Below are 26,589 nucleotides of genomic sequence, written 5' to 3'. Positions count from 1 at the left end.
CGGCCTTTTCAATGGATTTCTTCATAATGTCACTGTGGAAAGCTAATGCTTTCACTACATAGAGGGCTCCACTGTCCCTAAGGAGCGCTCGCCCCATGACCACATTTGTCATACCCTAGAAGCCATATTGTACAGTCCCCTGCTCTGATAATTCTCTTGACAAGGGACCACGACCAGGAGTAAGTCAGCTAAAGCTTGATTTTTGCTACGTCAAAAAATGTCACGGCTGGTTAAGAATGCTGCGGTGCCACGTGGAGCCCAGTGGCTACGACAAAAACGCTTGCCTCTTTACATTTATACTCTATGAGGCTGACGTTGAATGAAAGAAAGGATGGAGATTTATGGGAATTTCTGGTTTCTTTCAACTTGGATCTTATTTTCAGTACTAAAATACATCATTTGTATTTGCCTTCCTTAAAGAAGTCTGAGAGATCAAGAGAACGCAAAACTTAAACTAGATACACCAAACCCAACTGAGGTCAAATTAGTTGGCAGAAAAAACAAAGAAGAAGAGAGAAAGATATCACTCTTGTAACAATGTGTCTACTGCATCCATCACAGTATGCAGACTGACTGTATTATACTATGAACAACAAAACTTGGGTGTGCACATTTTGTGTGTTTACCTAACGCCTCTCAAACAGCCCAACAGCGCAGTCGTAGACCCCGTGGGAACCACAGGACTACGGAAAAATGTGCATTCCATGACTGGCTGGAAAGTGATTCCTGTGCGCTGCTGGGTGCTGCATCAAAAACCGCCTTATGATTGCTATGGTTACAGACAGTTTCCAGACAAGTTGGTGTCTTGCGTGCAACCGCTCGCCAACTACTCGTAAAGTGGTAGCGAAACATAAAAAAGGATGATCCAAATGTAAAATGAAGAACGTTCATCTGCAAAGTAAAATTTGTGCCTCACCGCTGCAGCCAACATGTTTCAAAAAGTGCAACTTTTACTCACTTTTCACACTTTTATTACTGCATGAGTAGATGGTGAGTGTTTGGAGACGCAACAACATGGTCTGTGCAAACTATAGGCACCAGTGGGAATCTGCTGGTGATCAAAGCAATTGCAAGGAGGGTTTTGGTGCAGTGCTGCATACCTCTTTGCAACCAATTTCACCAAGCAGCTGTCAGCGATGGCTTGCCAACCAGCTAGGTCACTCTCGGCCGGTTGTTGCCGGGGGCGCAGGCCTTTGTGACTTAAGCAGCAGCCTCTGATGCTGAAAATTGAGGTCACTGGTGCCAAAACTGAACAGAGTACATTAAGCTTAACTGAAAAACTGCCAAACTGTTGTATAAATATCAAAGAGCTAAATATATGTATGTATGGTACAAAAGTGATTTTGGTATCTATAGCTAAGTTCCCGATTTGTAACAACAATAGTTACAGGTTAATCTTCCTATTTTAATTGCACTGAGACCAAATCATGGATTATTGTGGTGTGGCCACTCTGATGGACAGGCTCCTGTTTCAGCTAGCTGTCTGATTTTCCATTAAGCATACTTGATGCAATTATTAGATACATAATACAATTTTCTCTACCAGTAATAATTATACATTCAAGAAATCCACATTGAAGTATCCTATTTGTGTTTTACTTAGGACTAAATAGCAGGTATTTATGTTTGTGCCATGCACTCATTTGGTCTATGCATTCGTCCAGATAAAAGGCAGACATAGACAATATGCATAGACTGTGGTCACTTCTGTGTGCAGAAAAACAACATGGCAGTGGCCAGAACGCCATAAACAAAACAAACAAAACCAATTAGCAATGCTGCACCATTATTATGCAGTTTAGAATTTTAACTCCAAATAAAGTTCATCTAAAGGTTCTGCTACTTCCTCTGTGTTTCTAGATCACACTTACGGTGAGTACAATGTAATTAAAACTGAGAAAACGGAGAAATTATGGTGGAGGACTACAGGCTAAACACAAGCCGTAATTAACCCTAATTTTCTGTTAAAGAAAGAAGAACCGGAGCAAAAACGTGTAACCGAAGAATAAAAATGAGTCTGCTCTTGTTCAAGCCATCTTCCTCGAACGCCCATTGCTGTAGGTGAATTTTGAAACAGAGGTCTCGTCTTTCCCTGTTTGCTTTCTCAGGGAGCACCATCGTCATAATGAAGGTGTGTAATAGAACATGACACCATAATTATATTCTCCCAGTTAAGAGGCAGTGTTTACAACAAGCACAAGGCTGCCTTTATTTTCTCCCTCCTTGCACACACACACACACTGGCTGCCTCGCCTGCCCCGTCTTCACTTCATATCATGTGCCATTTAATTGCATTAAAAAAAATGCTTGATGAAAAAATGAAAAAAGTAAATTGCTTTAAATTGCCTGTCACAGATTGTGTGGAGTCACCATAGAGCAATAAGACTTGTGCTTTGTGGTGGGTGCTGGGTAAGCAAGATTAATGTGTCTGCTGCCAATTTTAGAATGCCCCATGATTCTGCGCTCAAAGAATTGCCTGGGATAACATTTTGAATCAGAGCAATTAGTTATTAAATGCATCTATCGGGTTTATCGAACACAGGACCGTGAGGATAGAGACAGGGACAACGTGAGCTGCACAAATGCATTCATCAATACATATTGGATCTGGCCAGCTAATGGCCTTTTCTGTGAACATGGGCTGTTACAAACAGTGGGCCTGGGTGGCATTTTAGCCTAATCTAGAGTAGATTACTCCTCCTCTACTTCTCCCACCTTCTCTTCTCGTTTTTTTTTATTTTTCCCTAACGAGGGATATGAGCGACACGGCAAAGCACCCTATCGCGCCCGTTGAGCCGAAGACTTGCACAGCAACCCAGAAAAAAACCCCGGGGGTGCAATTAAAAGTGAGAGAGGAGAATGTCAGCCGAGTGGCTGAGCAAGGGAGAAGGGAAGGAGGAGGAGGGTTGGGAACTGGTGCCACAGGTAACCTGGTCATGTTACAATCCACAGAGGAGGCCCTTATAAGGCTGCTAATGTGAGGAGGTGTCAGCAGCAGGTTGTTCTCTTTGGCCTCCCCGTTTCCTCGTCCTTGCTTCATCTCAGACTCGGTTTGTTAAGTCCAACTCAGAGTGGATGTCACAATCCATGTTATGCCACTCGCTGGAGAAATAGACAGCCTAAATTCCAAGCGTGAATAGGGAAACACTCGACCCAAATGTGGGAGTCTCCATTTGTCTTATTGCCCATGTGGGTTAGTGGTTCACAACAGACTTCCCTGAAGCCAATTATGAAAAAAAAAACTGAGCATCTGGGTGAACTTTTGCTCCCTTTTCCCGTTTTTGCAGCAAAATGGAAACCAAGACAGGAAAAAAAGCAATGTCTTCACAACCCTGTCAATATATATTGATCTTTTGTTTAGCTGAGAAACTCTGTCTAGACACACTGTCACATTGTCTTGAAAATAACTTCACTCCACTCCAATCTGATGTACAGACGTGCCCACTGCCTCACAGATTAAGGCAAGGAAATTGAACACTAAAAGGAGATTTCAGACAGATGGGGGATATTACCACAAAAGAAATTATATATTTAAAAAAATCTCCACAGATTGAGGAGGCCAAAATCATCATCATAAAACGCTGCAGAATAAACAGCTGAAAATCCCCAGTCAAATCGGAATGCAAAGCTGAACTGAAATTCCTCGCTGAACGCCTGCAAAACACCAGAGTCCTCTAGTCGAAATTAGGATTCAACCTGCAACATTGGAATAGCACCAAGATTTAGTTAAAGTTGCTCTAAGTCCCCTATCTGCTTCTAAATAGCACATTAAGTTTTCAGCAAAGATGTGTTACCAACAATTACCCCTACCGATATATTCTCAGGGAAAGGATGTTATTAGATGTTTATCCACAGACTAATAATATATCTGAGGAAATATTTAGAAAGAAACGGGATGCGCTGCGTGTGAATCCGACAAATTGTAGACTATGTGATTAACCAATTTCCGGATCATACGTGTCGGGGATGTGAGGCTGTGCTTTTGAATGGACGACAGTAATCGAAACAAATTAGCTCATACTATCCCTGTCACACACACACACACATGCACACACAGATAGGGGGAGACCACAACATTCATCCCAGTGCACCGCTCCAGAGCTCACTGCAAACACATTACCTTGCCTCGCTGCCCAAATGCATACCAAATAACCCATATAAATCATACAATCTGGGCCAAGTCAATGAGAGCTATTTTGCCTGTTTTTCTAGTTATTTCCACTGTGCCATCATTCAGCAGAGCCCGCATCACTCAGACCGAGGCTCTCACAACCAAAGCTGGAGTGGCCCAGTTTAAAACCCACAGAGGGCTCCTGAAGTAACCATTCCTCCAGCACACTTGATTTTATATGTCTCTTCAGTCTAGACTAAATTGTGGGTTGCCAGCTCTCCACACACTGCTTGGTCTTTCAGCTCACTCCCTATTCCTTCTTCCTGTCGTCACAAAAACAGAGATGGGCACCTTTGAACTTACAACAGTGTTTATGGCAAGTGACAGAGCAGCAGAAGAGTATCCTCTCAGTTCCTTCCCCTAGTGTGACATGAAGTGATTCCCAAACTTTCGTTTATCCCACTGAGTCCTGTCAGATGAACCTTTTCATACTCCCCTCAGGTTCAAATCAGCTAATTTAAGTCCATTTTACTGGATTACTCGAAGCTAAGTATTTACGCTTAGTGATTAAATTCAGCTTATCCTTTAATCAGTTACACTTAGCAAGCTGTCATAACGTTGACTCATAAATACTGCCTGACTACCTCAGCCATTTGTCCACTGCTTACTTACATTTAGCAAACATGTTAGCAAACAGCTTCAACCACTTACCCATTATGTGTGTTTTACCAAACAATTTTATTCATCAATTACTTTTTTAACATTAACAATCTGAAGATGAATTTAAAGAAATTTCCACCTTGTGGGACAATTAAAGGATTATTCTATTCTGTTCTATTCTATTCTATTGTTAAGTACTTGTTTCAACTGCTTATGATTGACAGAAGTAGCTACTTTTATGTCGTTGAAAATCACCAAGAAACACTTTGTCTGCCAAACACTTATATATGATTGGAAAGCCATGTAGATGTTTGGTAAACAATCCATATAGTTCTATAGAAGATAACAGCAGTTATCGCCCCCTGGTGGCCATTAAAAATAATGTAGGTTTAAGGCAAATCTTTTTTTTTTACTGTCGATGCTGTTTATGAACATTTTTGACTGCAAGCCATATCTCTAGTTACTTATTTCAAACTTTTTATTTACAGCTTTACTTATATTTTTTTAACAGTTACAAAGTTTTAATTTGTATCCACATTTTTAGTTTGATCATTTTTAGTTTGATCATTTAACATTTTATTCATATTTTTAATAAACTTTTAAAATATTTGCATTGATTCTTAGCTATTACACAAAAAATGTGTATTAATACTTTTAGAAAACTTTAGAAACATTTTCATGAAAGTTGAATGGGTGACAGTGACATTTTGGCTTATTTATTTATTTATTTATTTATTTATTTATTTATTTGCTATTTTAATAGTAATTACTGTTCTTGGATTTTTTTATATTCTATAACTCTGCAGTTTCTCTCTGAGAAGCACTTTATTTATATAGCACTTTTTTTTAAACAAGGTCATAAAGCTTCCTCTTCTTTGTATTATTATTATTATCATCATTATTATTATTATCATTATTATCATCATTATAAGCATACCTCTGAAATAGTTTTATAAATAACCTTTTTATAAAGAGTTCAAAGCGCTTCCATACTACTGGCTGTTCAGATGTTATCTATACTTTTAGTGAGCTTCACTTATTGGCTGTTACCTAACTATACACCTGACTATTTTGTTTGTCTCTACTGCTTAGATCAAACAACTACTCTAGTTAAGCATTACTGTATTAAGGTGGCATGAGTGTGTGACAGATCTAGGTCCAAATAATTACTTTAAGCCCTGAAAAAATATGATTTCAGACTATGACATCATAAACAACAGAGACTCTCACATTTGAGCAAGCAGCTTCTGATTCCACATCCGAGAATTAATTGACTAAATGGGAGCTTAAAATCATTATCTCCCCTCGCCAGTTCTTCAGTTCTGTGCTAGGGGCTAATAAATGGAGGCCTGATTTTGCTAAATGTCCTCGTGAAAAGATTAATAATGTCTAGTACCCTGGTGGCAAACAGATGTGGTTGTCCTCTGCTCGATGGCAGAACAAATGGGCATGAGATGTCCTCGTGCATAAAGAGCAAAGAAATAATAGCTTAATGGCATTCATCCTGTGACACGTTAGCAGATGAGACAGCCTGAGTTGTTTGCTTTCCTATGTGTTCACCGGAGCACATGTTTTGTCACCAGCAGCCGTGTGGTCTAACACAGCCCTCTTCTGAAGGACTGACAATGGCAGAGGGGGGTTAGGGACGGGAGGAGGGAAGAGGCTCAATGGAGGGTCTGCCGGCTTCCTGCATTTCCCACTGTGGCCTTTGTGGTAATACACTGGTGGTTATGGGAGCCTCCGTCTCTATGCAAATCAGTGTTTGCTTCCCAAGTGTTTGCATGGCTCATGTGAAGTCAAGCGCAAGAGTCTGGCTTTTCTGTATATTTAGCCTTGCACAGTCTGGAGGCCAAAAGCCAGAGAGCATGCATAGGTGTAGGGATAATATTCACAGTAAACCAGGCAATTAAAAGGCTGTTATATCTGTATCAATTACATTGTTTTTCTTCCGTTCTAATACTACCCTTCCAGGATATTAGATTAAGACGGAGCCATTGCTTTTAAATGATGGTACGTCTCATGAAGCAGATGCATTGATTGGGCTACACAAAGGTCAAACTCGGTGCACTGAATTGAAAATCAGTGGAGGAGTTGTGTTCCCACGTTTGTCTCAGCCTCCCTGTTGTGACAATTACACGAAAGGCAGCAACGTGGAAGCACATTTCCATTCAGCCGTATATTGACTGTAACAGCAGGTCAGCAGCAAGGCAGCTACAAACACAATCGTCACAAAACCCTAAATAATACATGGAGCTAAAACAAAGACATCACCAACTTAAAATATGACCCCAATAAAAGGCTGCACAGAGAAAATGTGTTTCCCCCTTTGACTAAGAGTAATGACCTTCCCACAGAAGCCCACCATAAAAATCACACAGAGACAGTTAGGAGCACCTGTTTTTATATTATTAACAGTTGAGGCTTTACACATGTTCACAAGCTAGAGACATGCATGGCTTTTGACTCTTCGTAAATTGGACAAAATTCCTCTCAAACCGCACCCGACTAAAACCAGCGAGGCAGCCGAGTGTCAAGAAAGCCATTTGTCACGGGCAAGACTCCTGCAAGGATATCAGCCTAGCCTTGGGATAGAAAAAAGCACCACAAATGAAAACAGTATAAATTGTATGAATACCACTCAAGAATAAGCCGCAGACTTTGTGAAGGCTTCTGAATTTAAATGGCGCATATAAATACATATTTTGGTAGCAATGCTCCTTAAGAAATGAAAGGAGGGTATTTGCTGCCTTCTCCTTTTTGAACAGATCCGGCTGGTAAATAAGGGTCTTTCAATCACGTCAAAAAAGATTCAGGCATCGTCTCAGATGCAGAACAGACGGCCATGATCTCCTCTGACCTTAACTGTTACTCATGTTTATTTACCTCTGCTCGTTACCCCTGAGGGACAGCGGCCTCATCACTAAAATGAGCGCTGAGATGGCTTGCTTTTTTTGTTTTTTCTTTTCAATTCCACTCCCGGGAATGGATGACTCTAATGAACAAAGAAGCCCGATTGATCCGAGTTAGCGTTTGATTCCCCGGCGCTGCCGAGGCCCACGCTTCAATATGCTGGCCTGCCAGCAGAGCACCCCTTGAACTTTGCTGTACACACATCTTTAATCACACTCACCTTTTCCATGGCTGGTGTGACTTCCAGCTTATTTGTAATTACCAAGCTCCTCGGGGGGGGGGGGTTGGCTCAACAACAGGCCCGGCCATAGGTCAATGAGAGACACTGTAGCTGGCCATATGGGCTCCGGGGCCTAGGGGCAGAGAGTGGGTGGACGGCCGGCATTGGCACCGGGAAGTTACCAGAATGGTCAGAGCAGGAGATTGAATTATTCAGAGACAGGAGACAGCCTTATCGAGCAGCGGCCACATTGCACTGACGTTTTCACCCCAGTTTCTATTTCCCATTTCACACCTGGACTATTGCCAGATAGGATATGTTCAGGCACCTCGTTTTACCCCAGATTCACAATCACCAGCCACCAGTCAAAAGAGGGTATAGTGCGTTATCTATCACCACCTTACCACCCGCAGCACCTCCTCCCTTCCCTCGTCTGTTGTCACCCAAGCAGCAACAGCATGGTGTTATTACAGATAAACAATCAATACTGCATTAACGTGTCCGCGGAGGCTAGCCGGCGTTAAACAGGCAGACGAGGAAAATAACTCAAGCCAATGTCTCGTGGACTTCAAGCATTGCTCACATATATACACGTACGGTGTATATAAAACTCAAGCTACTTTCTTTCATTATCCCCAGCCATCATTTCTTTGTGTTTGAGGTCAGTGGATACATTTCTTTTCCTTCCTCTCCTCACTGGTCACAGAATAAAACTCCACTGCATTAAAGAAGTAATACCCTACTTTATAGCAAAGGTGACCATGGATATTGGAGAGCAGGGACCCATACGATCGATTTGGAGCGAGGAATGGAAATTTTAACATGATTCCCAGCCAGGCATTTTAACTTGGGGAGTACTGGACCCTCTCTTTTGATGATTGCTTCCAATCCGACTTCCATTTCAAAATTCTGACGACGTCTTTATTTGGGGAAAGGGCAGCGAGCGAGGCAAGCCCTGGTGCCTCGCTGATGGCTGTGTGGTCCTCTTCCTCTTTGCAAAGCTTCTGTGCGGCACATTTGCATCTACATTCCCAGTGCAACTGAAAAAATGAAGGCTTTTCTTTTCTTGGTCCAGAACTTCTGTGAAAAAATGAAAACAAAGGCTTTCTTATGAGGAAGCCTTAATAGTCCCTCCCTCTCCCAGACTGGAATTAAATACTCTTCATTCCATCCTCATTCATTACGCCCCCACGCCCACAACCTTAACACCATACGGGGCTATGAAATACTTCGCACACACAAAATAAAGGAGTTGGACTTGGCTGAATGAGTGCGGCGACTGTTTACTAATACTGCTGCTCACTCTGCTTTATTACAGAGTGCCAGGCTTTCCATTACTGCGAAGGGAGAGAGAGAAAAGGAGGAAGAAGCAGAGGAGGGAGCGGGCAGCATGGAATAAAGCGAGAGGGAAAGAGAGACTGCCAACGTCAGATTAAAAGAAGAAGAAGAAGAAGAAGAAGAAAAAACCACGGCTCAGTTGATTTACACCTTCATTACTCTCCCCTAACTCTGCTTATTGCAAATCATGATGCTGCTTTATGAGCTGAATCCTCTATTACGACAAGGCCGGGAAGACAGTGCTTTAGTCCATAAAGCAACCGTACAGTAACCGCCACCCGGCAGCACCCGACCCACTCATCCTCCCGCCCCAGCTGCCAGGGGGAAGGGAAGCGAGGCAGAGCCCAAGTCGCTGCCGAAACTTGTTCTAGCGCGCAAATCCCGAGCTTGCTCGCTTGTCCCCTTCCTGGCCGCTTCCTGGACAACACACCCCGATATCTCCGAGCCAGATGCCAAGGAAGTGTGACGCAAAGCTCTGTGGCTACGTCTGGAAGGAACTCACAGCGAGTGTTTAATGTTACGTGAGCGCTGCCATATTTAAGTCAACAAACATGTAGGCCATTGGAGGCGTGTGTTTACTGCTTCCCTGCCACCAAGTGAGGAGGTGCTACTGATGCGTTTACTCGAAGAGCCTTTGGGGGATATGTGTGTATTTAGATAGAGAGCAGTATGGCTTTTTAAAAAAAAACTTTTATTTATTGAACCAAGGGGAGGTCTTCAGAGCACACTTGCTCTTTTTCTTGCTGTGATTGAATTTGTGAGTGTGTGTGTGTCAAGAAAGAGACGGCGAAGGAAGCCGGGTGCAGGACCTAAATACCGGTAATCAGCAGATAGGCTGAGGCATGTAGGTGAGCGCGGGTGTCAGTGTGCTGATGTAAACAGGGCGCCTGTGCAGGAGGCACCCTGGATGGAGGTTTGTTCTGTGTATGTAACACGCTGCTCTGGCTTGGCCTGTCTGACTCCCATCTGGAACAGAGTTGACAGAAAAGTTGACAGATGCTTCACCGACGTCCATTATTTATGAGACTGAGGAGATCCACACTGCATTTCACAAGTGTCTGCTTCTGCTACTGTAGGTCGAGTTCTGACATTGTACTCCGTGTGTGTGCGTATGTGTGTGTGCGCGCACCTGCTGCCTCATGTTTGTGTGCAAAGGCTGATGAACCGGTAGCTCAAGGTATCATATCCACTTTTTTGCACATTAGCTCAAGCACACCAATGTGTGCTTGGGTACTCTTGTTTGCACATTCACTCTAGTGAACGCCAGACCTAAGTAACCACTCCACCTGCCTATGTGAGTCTAACCCTTGACCTCTGGAGTGTCACTATATCCCTGGTAGGCAGGCTCAAGCACGGAAGACCGTACACCAGCAGGCTCCGGCTCTCTTAAAACCCACTTAAAGGCTTACAGCTGGGAGGCCTGACCATCGGATTGAATTAAGGCTATGATTAATTGAATCTAGTGGTGAGTAACTTGAATGACTGATGTCTCGTAGGACCAAAGGTCCAGACACAATGCTTCAGAGTAAAGCTATATTCATTCAGTCAGTGACATCACAGCCAGCTTCAGCGTGCCTGAGGCATGGATGGTTGCCTCTAATATTATTGCTCGAAGTGCCGCTTTAAGCCCAATACCACCGGCGGTTCTGCTGCTCCTGCTCCTAACAGCGCCAATGTTAATGAGAGGCACAATATAATTAATACAAATGGAATGTTTAATGCAATTTTTCCATTTCAAAGAAATTCCCCCGGCATCTTTCCCAACAATGAATTCAACTCTGTTGCATTGTCCTCAGGCAAACAATAACCCACGTTTGGCATTGCCTCCATTAGATCAAACTCAATTATTGCAGAGCGCTTAAAGCTCTTCCAGCACAAGGCTGGACTCTAAGGCTGCCTGCTCCAGCAACGTGAAAGTCCTCCGGCAGGTCCTGGCCCATTTGTCTTTGACGGACAGCGGCGTCAAACAGTAATTGGGCGCCTGTGACACATCTGTTTGTCAGTTATTCATGTCAGAGCACAGTGTTCAGCTGCTTGGGGTCTTAAACAATGACCTTTTCTGAAAGGGGACAGGTTTCCCCCTTATGTCTGAGGGACGCTCAGGGTATTATTTAGCTTGAAACAGCAGCGTTCTGTTATTGGTGTGTCCCATGTTGCAGCAGAAAGCTCCTATTGTGTCCTTCCCCGAGGAATATACAGTCCCACGGCGGCGCACACACTTTGATTCGACAGGTAGCTTGTGCGGAGGTCTTTCTATTTCTCTCGCTCACAATGAACCATCCTAATGTTTTGAGAGGTAGGAGAACAATGGCAGAAACCTCTCTTTTTCACTCCTGAGACTGAAAGTAAATAGGACCTTTGCTGATGTGTTTGCCTGTTCATTTACAGCACCTCAGAATACAGCCTGCACATTGTAGCTCTCTGGGAAGAAAAAGAAGAAGAAAAAAAACAAACCTCACAAAGGCATTCTACAGGACAATAGCACAGCGAAGGAAACAGGCGCACAATAGAGTCCAGATATCATTCACAACATAGACAGGAGACCATTATCCACAGAAGGAGGGGCCCATGTGAAGGTGACAGGTTTGGGAGACAGAGGAATTGTGCGCTCAGTGCTGCCACCAAGACAACAGCATCCCTGAAGCCTAACCTATAAGGACAGGTTTTACTGCGCCAATGCCCGCTGGGTTGAGGTGTTACACGTCATCTGCAATAACCTGGATCATTACTCCTGGAGGCTGTTAAAGGGGAAAATCACATCATTCTGCTTTCGCCGCTGCCAAGAAAAATTGACACGCTAAAAGTCATACAAAGACACACCTCAATATGCACACGCACGCACGAAGGCCCACAAACAACCTCAGCATCGCCCTCTCTCGCAAACAGACACATACGCGTAATTACGCAGCCGCGATCTATCACGTACTGTCAGTGGTGTCTGGGGGGTTAACATACCAAGGCATCCCAACAGCGTCCCACCAGCCAGCGTTGCCTGAAGCTGACAGCTCTCGCTGCTGCTGCCTTGCAGGGGTAAAGTAAGCATCATTATTGCCTTCTCTCACCATACCTCTCTGCACTTCCCTATTTTACAACTCTCCCTTATTTCATCCACCACTCAACCCTTTCCCTTCACTGCCTTCTCTGTCTTCATTGTACTCCAGTCAGGCGCTAATGCTCCTTGTCCTGTGGCTGGACTCTCTGATCTCCTATTACCCTCTCGTCATCCAACAGTCAATATTACCAACTCCCACCCCCCCAAACCCACCCACCTCCTGACCAATCCTCCCCTCTTCCTCCCTTTGCTTTCACAAAAGTCTCAAAAGTCAGACAGACAATTTTGCCCCTCTCCACCCACCCCTTCCACCCCTCCAAGCTCGTCTTCCATACACTTATTAACTAGCTGTCATGTTCAGCAGCCTTCCCCCAGACAGTGTTTAGCGTTCCTCAGTCCTCTTACTGCAGTCAGAGTTAAGCCTCTGGGCTTTGCACAGACAGGAATCCAACTAGAAGGGAAAGGCAGGACCTGCGGACACGATCTGTCTACTGCACTCACTCGCACTCTCGCTCCTGAGCCAGGTACCTCAAAGGCAGCGCTGAAACACACACATCATACAAGACGTTACCTACATGATGGGTTTTCTTAAATTAAACACAGGCGAAGGAGCTAGATTACAGAATCTAAGAATTCATCCAGGGATGGAACAATTACTTGTGATTAACCAAGTTTTCTTAAATGACGCAAGATCCTCTCAAGACAAAATAGCACTCATTTTGGGGTTTAAATTTGTGGGTGAATTTTCACCTCTCTAGGAAGCTACAGTTTCACCTCTGTCACTTAATCTGTATGTCAGCGTGGTGTCTGAAACACCCACGAACAAATTTCCATGAAATTTGCCAGAGAGATCAGCCTCAAGCCTGAGAAGGGTTGATTAGATTTTGATAGTGATCTGGATCTGTGATTTCCACTATTAGATGATTATTGTTTTCCACCCCCACCCACCCACATACTGGATATAGAGATTTAATTCAAAATCCAATCCGCAGTCTAACGGTATGCTCGCTGGGTCAAAAAATCGATTTCACCTCGAATTTAAGAACCAAGGAATGTTCAGTGTCCTTGAAGGTGGGCTCCATCCAGTTTCTGCTCATATTTTCGATGACATCCAGGAAAGAATTCAACTCCTGGGCTCGACTCATTGTGTGGTACCTACAATAGTGGATTTGTCATCTGCCCCGTCGTTCTCCACCCTCCCCATCCCAGGGCAAATGGTGTAAGAAATGAGACGTGGCTGGTGGATAGACTTTCATGCCCCTGCTTTACCAGTGTCATTTCCGCAACTCTGAAATTGTGCCATGGTCTACGGGGCTTTGTTGTAAATCACTATCTCCCACTGTCAGACTGCAGTCTGCTGCACACTGTGGATGCCGGGCTTTCTGCTGCCTCCTGGGTGACTAATATATCTTGTTAAATTGTGCTGAGAAGCGTGCGGAGAACTGTACACCTTCGCTCTTTGTACTGTGTTTGTTTGCTAGCATTTGTGCTTGTGTGTGTGTGTGTGTGTGTGTGTGTGTGTGTGTGCGCGCCTCTTTCCATATGTGTGTGAGCCTGTGCCTGTGCATCTGTGTCTACATTTCGTGGCTGAACAGGAAGGTGAGGATGTTACTTTTGCAAATATGTTCGCTAAACTCCACAAGTCTGTCAGGCTTTGTTGGTAATTCAGTTAGATTGCCATTCGGTTAGCTCAACCACCACATAGTGTCGGAGCTGTGAAGCTATCTCTCAGCCACTTCATAATTAGAAAAGCTGTGGAGCCAAGCCACAGTTTGAGGGGGAAGAGGGACCAAAAAAAATGAAAAAACTGTTGGCAGACTGCGTTATTCAACATTGGCAGTGATTTACTGCGTCTCCCACCCCAAAGACACGAATCTAAGTGATTTCATAGTCACATCCGTCCTACTGTGCCATACTGTAAAAAGCTGCACTCGTCTTTTATCACAAGTTCATGCGCTCTTTACTATCAGCTTCATCCAGCAATGTGCATTACATCACACACACACACACACACACACACACACACACACACACACACACACACACACACACACACACACACACACACACACACACACACATACCACATCTCTGTCCAACCACTTTGAAAACAGATTTAGGAGTATATTTCTGTGTAATTGGTGTTCTCCTACACGAAGCAGGAAGTGATAATTAGTCATTGTTAAGTGAGGTATAAATTGTCAGATCTGTGTGGATTTATCTTCTCAGCACACAGAGTGGAGAATAGGCCTTTTTCGGAGGGATTTATACAGACTCTATAGGGATGTTCAACCCTCCTGGCCATCGTCCAGCTCGCAAATCCCTTCAGCTGAAACCTGTCGAGAAGCAGCCTTCGCGTGGCTTAACTGTATCCCATCTAATTCTTGTGTCTTTTTTAGTCATAGCAAATTCACTCTGAGACTCAGGTTGACCTTCAGAGGCAAGGTGAGGGCGGACCCTGACAATACGAATCTAATAACCAGAAGTAGACGTCACAAATTCCTGCCTTCTCTGTGAGTCTGTGGGTGAGAAACACGCGTCTCGCCTTATTTTGGTTTCCATGCAATTACGGATCTGACGGCTCCATAAATAGGCGTCTCTGAAGGGAATCTGTCTCATTAGTAAAGGAGCAAGTTAAGAAGTCACCATTGTGGCAGCAGAAAATTTGCTCTAATGGTCACAAGAAGCCTGGAGAAATAAAAGACAGCGTCACGTATTTAGTGGAAGGGGGGGAAACTTCAGATTTGAAAGGAAGAGAAAAAGAGAAGAAAAACAGAGAGACCTAGTTGGCTGGCACTGAAAGAAGCAACTCCAGATAAATATTTGGCACAAGAAAATCTTAGGAGGAATCCCGGAGCACTCGCAGAACAAACAACGTCATGATTTATTATCACATCATACAGACCGTGACTAATGCACTCAAACAATCAAGGTGCATCTACTGAACTACAATGCCCAGGGGTGCTCTCTGCCTCTGACTTCAAACATTCGTAAGCGAGGCACACACACACAGACGGACACACACACACACATTAGAGCCACTCGCCGTGCACGCAGGCTCAACAAATGCCCACAAGTATCCAAACACGCTCACAGGAGAGGAAAAGAGGGCCGCAGAGATCACCATAGGGGATCGAAGGGTGCTTCAGCACAGACCGCTGGGATGTGATTTTATTAGCTCCAGATGCCACTGCAGAGAGGGCTAGAACCGTTCAATATTACGAGCAGGACACATCAAAATGATGCTGCCCATCTGGAGCACAAATAATGTAATCAGCTCGGGTCACCGGTCATCGTCGTCTGGCCATCGGGTAAACCCACCATCCGGTGACGTCAGCGCTCACAGGGACAGACAGGAGCCGGCCGGCAGAGTGAGACTGGAGCTTTTTGGAATAGCCCCTGAGCTGCTGCACATGCCCCACAGAGGAGAGATATATGTGGGAGAAGAGGGAGATGAAATGTGAGGGGCTGTCTATTGTAATCTGAGCTCTGCTTTAGAAAATGCTGATGGCTGGAATATGTCTATCCCCCCTCCGCCTGTCAAACCAGTTCAGCAATATCGCTTAAAAATGTCTTCATGCGAAGCTCCAGCGCAGCCGGCGCGATAAACACATACATGATGTACTGTATGATCTCCACACACATGCACACATACAGACTGTTTGCAGAGCCTTTAAATATTCAGTACCTGCCATGTTTTCTGTTTGACTTTGATCAGCCACAGATTCGACTCTGTCCCTTTCATCTCAAAACTTCAAACCAGCAAATGAAAAACCTGGACCACAGAAGCTATTCTGGCTAAGACAATCTCCTTTCACCACGCTGCTTTGTGCTATATAGAAACAGGTGGGAAGTTGTTCCTGTAAAAAGGCAAGCAGCGAAGTTAACCCACTATTTTCAGATGTAAAGCTTTTTTCTTTCTTTTTCTCCCTTATCTTCGGATAAGAGGAGCTCTTGTTTGTAATTTTAAAAGCATGTGTGAAGAGGCGTGCTTATTGCAGAATATTCCCCGGGTAGTTTGACAACTCCCCCAAACAACTTCTTGGCTGCCTTCAGGCATATTACCTCAGGCTTACTTTAAGCCAGAGCAATAACTAACATGGAGCAATCTGCAGACAAACAGGAAAGGATGGCGAAACTTTTCCAAGCACAGAATTCAATTTTCAGGATTGTGCAGGGGCTACTGGATTCACCACACCTCTACCCCATCACCATGTCGATACCTGCAAGTTTGGAGTAAAACAGCCAAGTTAATCCCTTTATAGCCTGCCTGCATTATTCAGCGAATCCATTAAATATTTAAAGCCACATCACTGATATCATCTTGTTGTCAATAACGCTGGAGGACATGTTGTTTTTAGAAAACTTGAGTCAACTCCAGGAGTGCCCTCCCCCAGAAAGAGGAAAAGAAAGCAAGGCCTTTGAGCTGATCTCTAACAGCAGAGCAAAAAAAAGAAGAGGCAGCAGAGCATCACAGTGCGACTGCAGGCGGCCGCAGATAGACAGTCATCCGCCTTTATCAGAGCATGCTGTCCCACCTGCATCGATTCGCATCCCGTGGATTTGCCACTGGCTTCAGCGCGATCATCGGTGGAGAGGGGCGGAAAAAAAGGGAATCTTCACAGATAGATTCACGCGAGCGTCGGGGTGGGGGGTTGGGTTGGGGTGAAGTTTCATACGCGACAGAATAAAAGGCAAAGGTGCGTTGAGAGCCCAGGCCTGCATGATCGCATCACAGGGCAAAAAAGAAGGGAAAATGCGTCGCAGAGGACCTCTGTACCGGGAGGAGCACGCTTCCTTTCTACATCCACAAAAATGAATGAGAATTGCGCACAGAGCCCTTTCACGAAACAGAAAAGTTAAAGAACCCACTGGCCACAGATTGACCCCCGATATAAGTTGAATGAGCAGGCTCTGGACGTGCATACAAATAACTTCGATTCAAACTCATTTCCAATTCAAAGCCCGAAGTTACCCCACTAATTAGTCTCCTCCAAATATGGATTTTCTTTCTCTCTTTCTTTTTTTTGCCCCACTTGCGATTTCATTACAATCCATACAAGAGGAAACCGTCTTATAAAGGCGACACGACTAATTCGCTTTGGTCATATTCCAATATAAATTAACCCCGACTCGGACAATACAGCGCGCCGCAAAGACAAGAAGTAACTGTTCGAGCGGCGAATCGGGCACAAATGAGACAATTTCCCACCGGCGGAGAGAAGTTGCAAGCAAAGCTCACCTGATAATGAAGTTTATTCTAGGGAGGAAATGTTCCCGGGGTGTTGAAGGCGCACGTCGGAGCCAAGTGTGTATCCGTTCGCTGCAGCTTTTTTGTTGCCCGTTGTTCCACCTCAACTGCGCGTCTCAGTCGCGCTGCATCACTTCTCGCTGTGGATGTCAGGGAGGCTGAGAGGCTGAGGGGACTCAACCCTCCCATTGGCTGCCATTCACAAGTCCCCAGCAGAAAGGGAGAAGGGGAGGAAAGAAAGAAAGAACGAACGAACGAAAGAAAGAAAAAAACAGTGCCACACTCCGACAAAAAACTAAACAAAAGGAAGATGGCAGAAAGGGGGAGATTAGGAGCTCCGGTGGGGCGAGCGCGTTCAAGTTTATTAATAAGCTTGATGTTTTATTTGTGCATCTGCATAATCCCCGTGATTAACAGCTGCAAAGTCATAGGTTGACTGCGGGTTGGGAGTCAATCAATAAATCTTTATATTTGCGAAAGCATCCAGTTAGGCTCGCTGCTTCCTTTAAAACCGTGTAAACCACAGATCACGGCTTATTACAATAGCTAATTAAATGTGAGTAACTGTGTGAACTCAAGTGTCATGCCAGGGCAAATTAGCATGTGTCTTAATATGTCCCTATTAAGCCTACAGCTACTATGCTTATGATAAATTCAATAATATGCATGTATTTTCTTTTGTGCGTCCAACAGAGCTGCAAATGTAAATGTACTTAAAGTATGGCTATGAATCAACTCTATGAACTGAATAATGCTGCTGCAACAATCACCATACACTTACTATTAAGGCACTTCTGTTAATAGCAGCCTGACTTTACTGCTTCTATTACATCCTGCTGTTTCTACCACTAATACCTCACGATTAAATGCTACCGCAGGACTGTCCTTATTATTATTATTATTATTAGTCGAGGCTTCTAATATTAAAACCTCAATCTAATACAGCATCCCTGCTATGAACCCTACCTTTATAAAGGTTATTATTTTCATTTTTTGACACTTCAACTCAGTGGTCATTTCAGAGTCTGTAATCCAGTTTAAAACACTATGACCTCCCCAAATATCAGCTATAGCGATATTTGGGAGGGGGAAACATATATCAGCCTGTAACTAAACTTTCTCAGAGTAACTGTTTCGCTGGTGGGCACAAACATTGCGAGAGCCTCTCCTACCTTGAAAAGAAAACTTAATCTGTGTGGTCCGCTGATCTGCTGCTAATCATGTCAGACTTATATTTGGGGAGGTTTATGTGTTCAACCGGCCAAGACACGATTTTAGCATTTCTAAATATATCTCAATTAAGAGCACAATCAAGTGGGAAGTGCTCAAGCATAAGAGCACTACTGCAAATAGAAAAATGGGCTAAACTGAGCTTTTGCAGCTCAATAGATGCTTTAAAAAATAAATTTCGCTTGACAAAACAACTTTGCAGGATGTACAGTTTTCCATTAAGGCGTTTTTTGTAAGGCCACTTCACTACAAAAAACTAAATTACAGAAATAAATAAATACATTTATTAAATCACATGTATATTTCCCCCTGGTCTGCGGTGCTATTTATTGATTTAGACTGTTTTGGCGTGAGTTGCCCAATTTTGAAGATTTCCGCTGCTAGGGATGTCGGCCTTCTCTTGAATATAATGGAAGTAAATGGCACTCACCTTGTGGCGCTCAAATCGTCACAAAAATACATTTTAAAAAATCATGACCCTTTTACTCCAAAATATCCACAAACCTTTCAGTAAGCGGTTTCATTTAGGAAGTATTTTCTTTCTACCAACACCCTTCAATCTTATCACTCCGCAGCAGGGAGCATACCTCTGCTCGTGATGAGTGGCTCGTGCTCAGGAGAGCGTGACAGGATGTAAATATTAATGGCGCCCCGCTTGGCTAAGCTGAAACATTGGCTAGCTTCACTTCTTTTGGTTGTCTAGCGTAAGATACAACAGAGATAAAATGAGATATTTTTATACTAAAACAAAAAAAAGTGGCTGTAATGGTGGCGATGGTTGTGGTGGGTATCCTGTATGAGAGCAGCCAAAATATTAAGCACGGCCTATAACAAAATAGCAAAAAAGAAGAGCCATAAAAAAGCACAATAGGTTCAACAGGTTTAAAAAGACACACAAAGAAGGGGCACAATTAATATACTTAAAACGAGCTCGATAAATACAAATCTGAATAAAATATTAGAACGTGTAGAGCTGAATATAACACAATGAGCAGCTCAGTAAGGAAAAACACACAAACACAAACAAATCTGGGAATCACATATGAAAAATCTAAATGGGTAACCAAATCTACAAACCAGATTAACTGACCCTTGTTTTTTGGTGACTATAGTACACTTATTTGTCCTATTGTGACTATTATAGTACATAAGGACACTTGTTATAACATATGTGGCATATAAAGTCAGTCAAATCGAACCCCATCAGAATCTATTGCTTATTTTGTACAATAACTTTAGTCTACTTGAAAAATCCATGCAAAATGTAACTTTCACGCTTTTAAAATGTCCAAGTTACAGACCCTCAAAGTGAATCAAAGAATTGGGTGCTTTTATTTATCCACTGTTTTTGAGCTCTCATAACTTCTTAAATACAGGAGACAAGCATGGAAATTTTTCAGGGTTGAAAAACACAAGCGATCTCTTACAAAATGCAACCAAATCCTTTTTATAACCACCCCAAGAGTCACAGTCATGGACTATATCAAAGCTTCAGTGGAAAGATTGCACAAGTTTAGTGTCTAGAACATAAAGTAGTAGAAATAAGCTTCTAGTATTTCATTGGAGAAAAATTCAAAAAATGCAGAAAAATTCAGTGAAGTTTTATGGGTGTAAAGTAGGTCCTTGTTCTAGCCAGTGAATGGTTTCCTTGTGTAATACCTGATTCATCTTCTAGCTTTGTAAAAACACTTCTAGACAATATTTTTTTTAACTCTCTCTAAATGTTAAATTTAGGATTTTAAGTCAGCTGATTCTGATTTAGTTTTAATATAGAATGTGTAAAAGATGAATGTAGCTATACCATGATGTCACCCACAGGAAGTCCCATTATGAAGCCGCTGTGTAGTATTCTCACCATCTTAGTGTTGAGCAAGGGGTACATCTGGCTAAAAAAACAACAACACACACGGTCATTTTGTCTGGCCCTTAGAGTCAATAAAATAACAAAATAATTGTCTTGTACAGTATGAAACCCAAAAAGCCACCAGGAAGGTGTTTACAGAATTAAAAGCAAAGAGCTGTTTTCCCATAGACTTCAATGGGACTGGAAGCCTTATTGTAGCCACAGATATCGCCCCCTGCAGGCTCAAATTTTCAGGCTCAGAAGCATTCATCTGTTTTACTGTCTACTGAGGTTTCTCATGTGACGCCATAGACACACTGCTCGAGAGTTCACTATCATATTGGACATGTTACAATCACTGGTGGCTATGAAAAAACTGCATTCCCTGCTGGCTGGCAGTGGTTCCAGGAGGTTTCTGGCTCTCACTGGATGGAATCAGTTGCAAAGAAGCTGCTGCTGCTGATTGCTTTGGTTGCTAGTGGACTGTCAAGGTTGGCTGCAGTTTTTTTATGTTTCTCAGCAAAACATGTGCTAACTACTTACCTGCTAGTGACGAAAGCAATCACGAGAAGGTTTATATAATATTAGTTGATTGGGAAATACATGCTTCCACTCTCTAGGCCTGTCTGACCTTCTATACGCAATCCTACATTAACAGCATGACTGTCAGGCCTTGAAAATGGTGAAGTCACGCAGTTAGTGGTCACATGTCTGCAATACCTCAATAGGAACAAACCAAATGGCAATGCAAAGGCTGATGTTGTAAAGAATATGTTATTATATTCCAAAGGCTTTGAGGTACATGTAAAATGCTGGTATGTGCACTGAATGCAATAAAAAAAACAACATAAAATATATTAAATCACAATCTAATTATGCTGTAACTATGTGCAACTCTTCAGCTGCTATTTACATTCAACATAAATGCAGTTTAATTCAAGTGTAGACTTTCCAGTGAAATAAAGTGATGAATTTGAATATTTGTGGAAGATTTCACTGTCATAAAGGTGCAACAAAGGCAGACACTCCAACTATAATCAGTCCCATAATTAAGCGACGAAGTCATGAAAGCAGTGCTGTGATGATGAGATATACAAGTAAACAAAGTATGATTTTTTGACATAACAGGATAATTAAGTTATGAGGTAACAGGAGTACAGGAAAAATTAGTAGATATATTCAAGAAGTTTATAAGACTTCACAAACGAGGCTTCAAGGGGTGAAAATACATCAAGAAGAGAGCCCAGAGATGCACAGCCTGTTCTTTTATTTATCATTTGTGTCTCATAATTTTCACAACACTTAATGAAGCTTTAGCAAGACAAGCGCCACAAAGCATATGTCATTTATAATAAAAATGTGGGAGATGGGAGAAAAGTCTGCAGGCGTTTATGGTTTTATGGTTTCAAATTTCTCCCTCTTTCTCTCTCTTCTATGTTCCAAGCCTAAGACCCCACGCTGTGCACACGTTACCACCCATGCAGTGTTTGTGTCACGATGACCACTGGCTGCTGCTAGATTCATGAGTCTAATCCCTGGAAGTGCTCCAAGCATCCACTTTGCTGCTGTCCTGTCCTCTCAACCAAACATCAAACTCTTGCCTATAGCGCAAAATGCAGTGAGCCAAAGGGATGTCTGCATTTGGCATCATGTTCTATCAGGAGATCAGCCTGAGATGAATAACCGCTGCCCTTGACTGCACCATTGCCTCTGTATTTTGTGCAGATTATTTAACAGCCGGCCTCCATAAACACATCACAACAGTAAGAAGCTGTCTGCAAACACCAATTCTGACAAATCTTTACTTGTTATATTAATGTGGAAATGCACTTTTTTGCTTTGATCTTTGTGATCTTTGTATTTAATATAAATGAGCAAATAAGAAACATACTGCTGTGAAAATGTGTGCAACAGCTGCCTTGTAAAGGACAGAATAGATTAGAAGAGAAAGCCTAGATATTCATCCTTGTGTGTTATTTTACAGGAAAATGACATTTATAGGGCATGGAGTTAGACAAGGCATGTGGAGGACAGCCTCGGTAGAAATTTGTGCTCCTATTATACCTGACAGCAGAGATACTTTAGGATTGGTCAGGAAAAGAAAAAAAAAAGAATTGCCAGGACTCTTTGCTTCTGTGTTTATAGACACCCATACTTCATTAATCTGTGTCTGGCTTTGCCAGGGTCTATCTGAAAGTGACAGAAAAAAACGAGGACACAGTGAGCTATGGTTATACCGCCAATCTACAAGCAGTGAACCAATCCATCCTCAGTCCTCCAGGCCGTCACGCCAGCACAGGCTCCCCCTCCTCCTTTCAGCATGAGTTCTTATCTTGTTTTTGTAAACTCATTACAGTTGGCGATTTGGCTGGCTGTGGTTGTTTGGTTGTTGGTTAGATTTAAGCCTTCTGTGTATTCATTTACACATCTGAGCTCTTGAAGGGTTAGCAATGGATTCAGATCTGTAAAAATAAAGAGGCAACCCAGATAATTAAAAGAATGAAATCAACAGTGTGTCCACAGGCTCCTAACAAAGACACAAATCATTAAAAAAGGAGTCACAAGTAGAAGTCTGTAGTTTGATTTTGAAAAAAAGTAAACAACTGGGAATTGTAGTAAAGAAGTGTAGTTGTAGTTTTTTATTAAAATAGTAGGAGAAACGTATTCGTTATGGACAGATCAGAAATATTAGGTGGACATTTATTGCCAAAGGAGGACATACAGTATGTGGAATTGTCTTAAAATATATCATTTGGATTGTTATGAGTACAAATCATTTGCCACATTATACTGTATTAATAGTAGTGAACTGAACAGGCCCTGCTGCAGTCCGCTGGCTGTCCAGGAGTCCCAGTTGAGTGGAGTGCAGCTGCATGTTGGAACACTGCATGCCAGTGTAGTCCCACTGCAGGTCCAGCTCGGACAGCTGAGGCACTGAAGCCCAAAGCTGCGCCGGCAGATTGGCGCTCTCCATGCGGTCTCCAATAGCTGCGTCTGTTCTTGCTTTGGTTTAACAGTCCCTCTGGGCTTTTGAAACAAACCTTACACATGCTATTGCACATCTAGCTAGCTATTGCTAAATAGAAAAACAGAAATATAAATCTGAATAAAGATTATAATAATCAAATTTCATGTTATCTGTGGTATCTGTGACTTTGCTACTGCTTCATTACACTCAGGTAGGCATGACTGAGGACTGAAGATCAAACCTGGGATCAGTCATTGGACCAATATGGCTTCAATATTGTATCTAACTGTCAATTGGTTGGGGAGGAGGGAGTGGAGAGAGTGGGGGTAATTTAAGCATCTTAGCAGATTAAAATCTAAAAAAATTCAGTGCTTTTCTGATTTGGTGATGGGCTCTACAGGACTTTCACAGGGGACTGTGCTGTCTCCATTTCTGTTCACCTGTTCTGCAGCAAAATGGAGATTTCCCATTGCTTCTCTGTAGCAAACATAGTGTACTTTGCTATGGTCTGCTGAGGGAGTGACATCAGAGCCGGTGACACAGACAGACTGAAAGCACTGATTAGGAAGGCTGGCTCTATCATTGGTTGCAAAATGGACATCTTTGAAGCTGTGGTAGAGGAGACGTTATCCTCAGCCTGTGGCCAGTCCTGACTCTCTTCTTTAATACTTACTGAACAGGCAGCAGAGCACTGAACAAGGACAGACACAGGAAATCTTTCCTATTATATGCAGTAACTCTTTAGGATATTTATATCATCATTTAAGCTGTTGAATTTTCCAAATATGGGGCAAATAAAGTATTTCCTTTTTCTTGTTCTTTTTGTTAATCTGAGGAGTTGTTGTTAATTGCTGTTTATAGCATTAAACCTGGGGATTTTCCAGTTACTAACTGTTAGCTTCACTGTCACACTGTGGTGTTTTGTGTTGTCTTTGCAAGCCTTTTTTTGCCGTAGCTTTTGAGTGTGTCATAAACTTGTGCTCTGCTTGTTCATTGTTCAGTTCTACAAACCAGATGTGACAGGAATGTGTACCGTTGTACTACAAGGCCTCAGTTATATACAAGTTTACTTTGTATTTGCAGGTGTGTTATGAAGAGTTAGACAAAGAGATTGATATAAACACGAGTTCAACACAAAAGTAGACAGCAACTGTATAGTAATTACTCCTCTTTTATATCTTTTATTTTTCGTAAAGCACTTCAGGGTTTCCACCAGGAGGAGCGGGAGGCAGCCACCAGGGAGGATTTGTCCAATTACCAACGCGAAGAGGATGTGGGAATGCTCCAAATCACAGTTGACTTTGTTCATCTCCAGCAATAAATGATTTAGCCTCCCTCGGTTACTGGACTCAAGTGGATGGATAACAGCTAAACAGGAAAAACAGTATTAAATCACTCTTTCATTTAAAAAAAAAAATCTTCCTTGTAGTTTGTTTCAAGCTGGGGTTTTTTAAAAGTATAAACATGGTTACTGTGGAAGCTGTTTAATAACTGATCATCTGCTATAATGTTTGGTTTGCTTTTAAAAAGGCTTTTGACACTAACGTCTAACGTTCCACATCCTCTCCACCTTGATCCAGCGTCTACTGACGTCATTTCTGAGGGAGGTTTTCATGGATTGTCTCAAGAGGTTACCTCAAGTACTTTGCCTCCTGTTTGGACTGTTAATGCTTTACACTTCAAATCAACGATGGATGCTTGGCTTGAGACCGAAAACAAGGGAGTTCCACCAAATCTGCAAGCTTTTGATGAGCATGTGGTTTTAAACTATTACGCGTGAACATTATTTATGCTTTGTGACTTTTGACAGTGCCAACGTGTGCAGGCTAAACCTACTCTCTGCCATGTTGGTCTCTGCTAAAAAATCATGCTGCCAAAGATGTCCCACTTGCTATCCTTCTTCCTTCTTCCTTCACCAGCATTAATTACAGTTTAAGATGAGCAGCGTCAGTTATTTTAGAAAGGCGAAAATAAAATATGCATATAACTGATTTGAAGACTGTTTTTCTTTTTTTACCTTTATTATAAGTGTGTGAAAACAAAACCTGTTTCTCATTTATTCTTATGCACTAAGGCACTCAAACCCAGTGTACTTTGAAAAAGTAATTAATTATAGTTACTAGTTACTTCTTCAAAAATGTATTCAGATCATTATGTATTTCATTCCTTATGTGCTTGTATATTATCAATACAAACAACAGCAGTAAGAAACCTAGTTTTAAAAAGCTCTACACAGCAAATCCAGCATGTCCAAATTAACACTGTCGGATTTGATTTCAACACTATTAAAGTGTCTATATGGGTCCACACCAGAGAGTGTTAATTTAACTCTTTTTGGAGAGTTGGTACGTTAACTCTGATTTAGTGTTAAACACCAAATCTGTCTGGAGTTGATAATTTAACACTGGGTGTTAAGAGTTTATATATTAACTCTCAAAGAGTATTTTAGTTTAACTACGTAAGAGTTATCTTCTAATTCATTCTAAAAAGCAGGAATTTTACTGTTCTGAACTTCTAGAAATTTCTTTTGGAAATAAACATTTACTAAAAAGATGCAATGGTTTTTGAAAAACATTTATTATGAACTGTGCACCACAATTTCAAAACATTTTCTGAAAGATGTAACAGTATACATGTTCTCACTTTCATTAGAATTTTGTTTATCAAAAGGTCTGACATGGTAAATGCAAATAACAGCATTCTCATCACTTATTTCTTCAATACAATATGCATGTCCTTCATTCCTTTGTGGAACTTCAACGCACTTCTGCTCTCCCTCATATTCCATCTTCACAAGCATATCCTGTGCGGAGATTGAATAAAAAATTAGTTGACACTAATTAACGGCACAAATAATCCAGTAAACAATTGCAGCACAGTAAAAAAAAAAAAAAAAAAAAAAAAAAAAGGAATCCTCTTTGAGCCATTACTTGTGTAAAGTATTTTCCCAAAAGACAAGGACACAGGCAGCAGGTAATACTGAACTAAATGTAAAACCTCAACCTT

General features: G+C 42.3%; 1 protein-coding gene and 1 long non-coding RNA gene across 4 annotated transcripts in view; one reads left to right on the top strand and one right to left on the bottom strand.

The window, feature by feature from the left end:
* LOC101476810 (cadherin-10) overlaps positions 1-17,804 on the bottom strand; it is a 75,167-nt gene extending 57,363 nt beyond the window's left edge. Inside the window, exons 1-2 of one of the 3 annotated variants that reach the window (XM_076888315.1) lie at positions 17,534-17,804; positions 8,645-8,981 (exon numbers count right to left, since the gene is read on the bottom strand). The gene's annotated coding sequence lies outside the window, so the exon portion shown is untranslated. Of the gene's footprint in view, positions 1-8,644; positions 8,982-16,829; positions 16,850-17,533 lie in introns of those variants that run through there. The other 2 variants (XM_004551807.5, XM_076888316.1) reach the window with 2 other exon arrangements.
* A 6,582-nt stretch (positions 17,805-24,386) lies between these two features.
* LOC143420335 (uncharacterized) lies at positions 24,387-25,574 on the top strand. Its single transcript, XR_013100156.1, has 2 exons — positions 24,387-24,666; positions 24,780-25,574. It is a non-coding gene; the product is annotated as an uncharacterized LOC143420335 (long non-coding RNA).
* The last annotated feature ends 1,015 nt before the right edge of the window (positions 25,575-26,589 follow it).

Source organism: Maylandia zebra, linkage group LG9 (assembly GCF_041146795.1).
Source record: "Maylandia zebra isolate NMK-2024a linkage group LG9, Mzebra_GT3a, whole genome shotgun sequence".
Taxonomy (NCBI): domain Eukaryota; kingdom Metazoa; phylum Chordata; class Actinopteri; order Cichliformes; family Cichlidae; genus Maylandia; species Maylandia zebra.
Note: the sequence above shows the minus strand (reverse complement) of the source record. Positions and strands in the feature narration are given on the sequence as shown.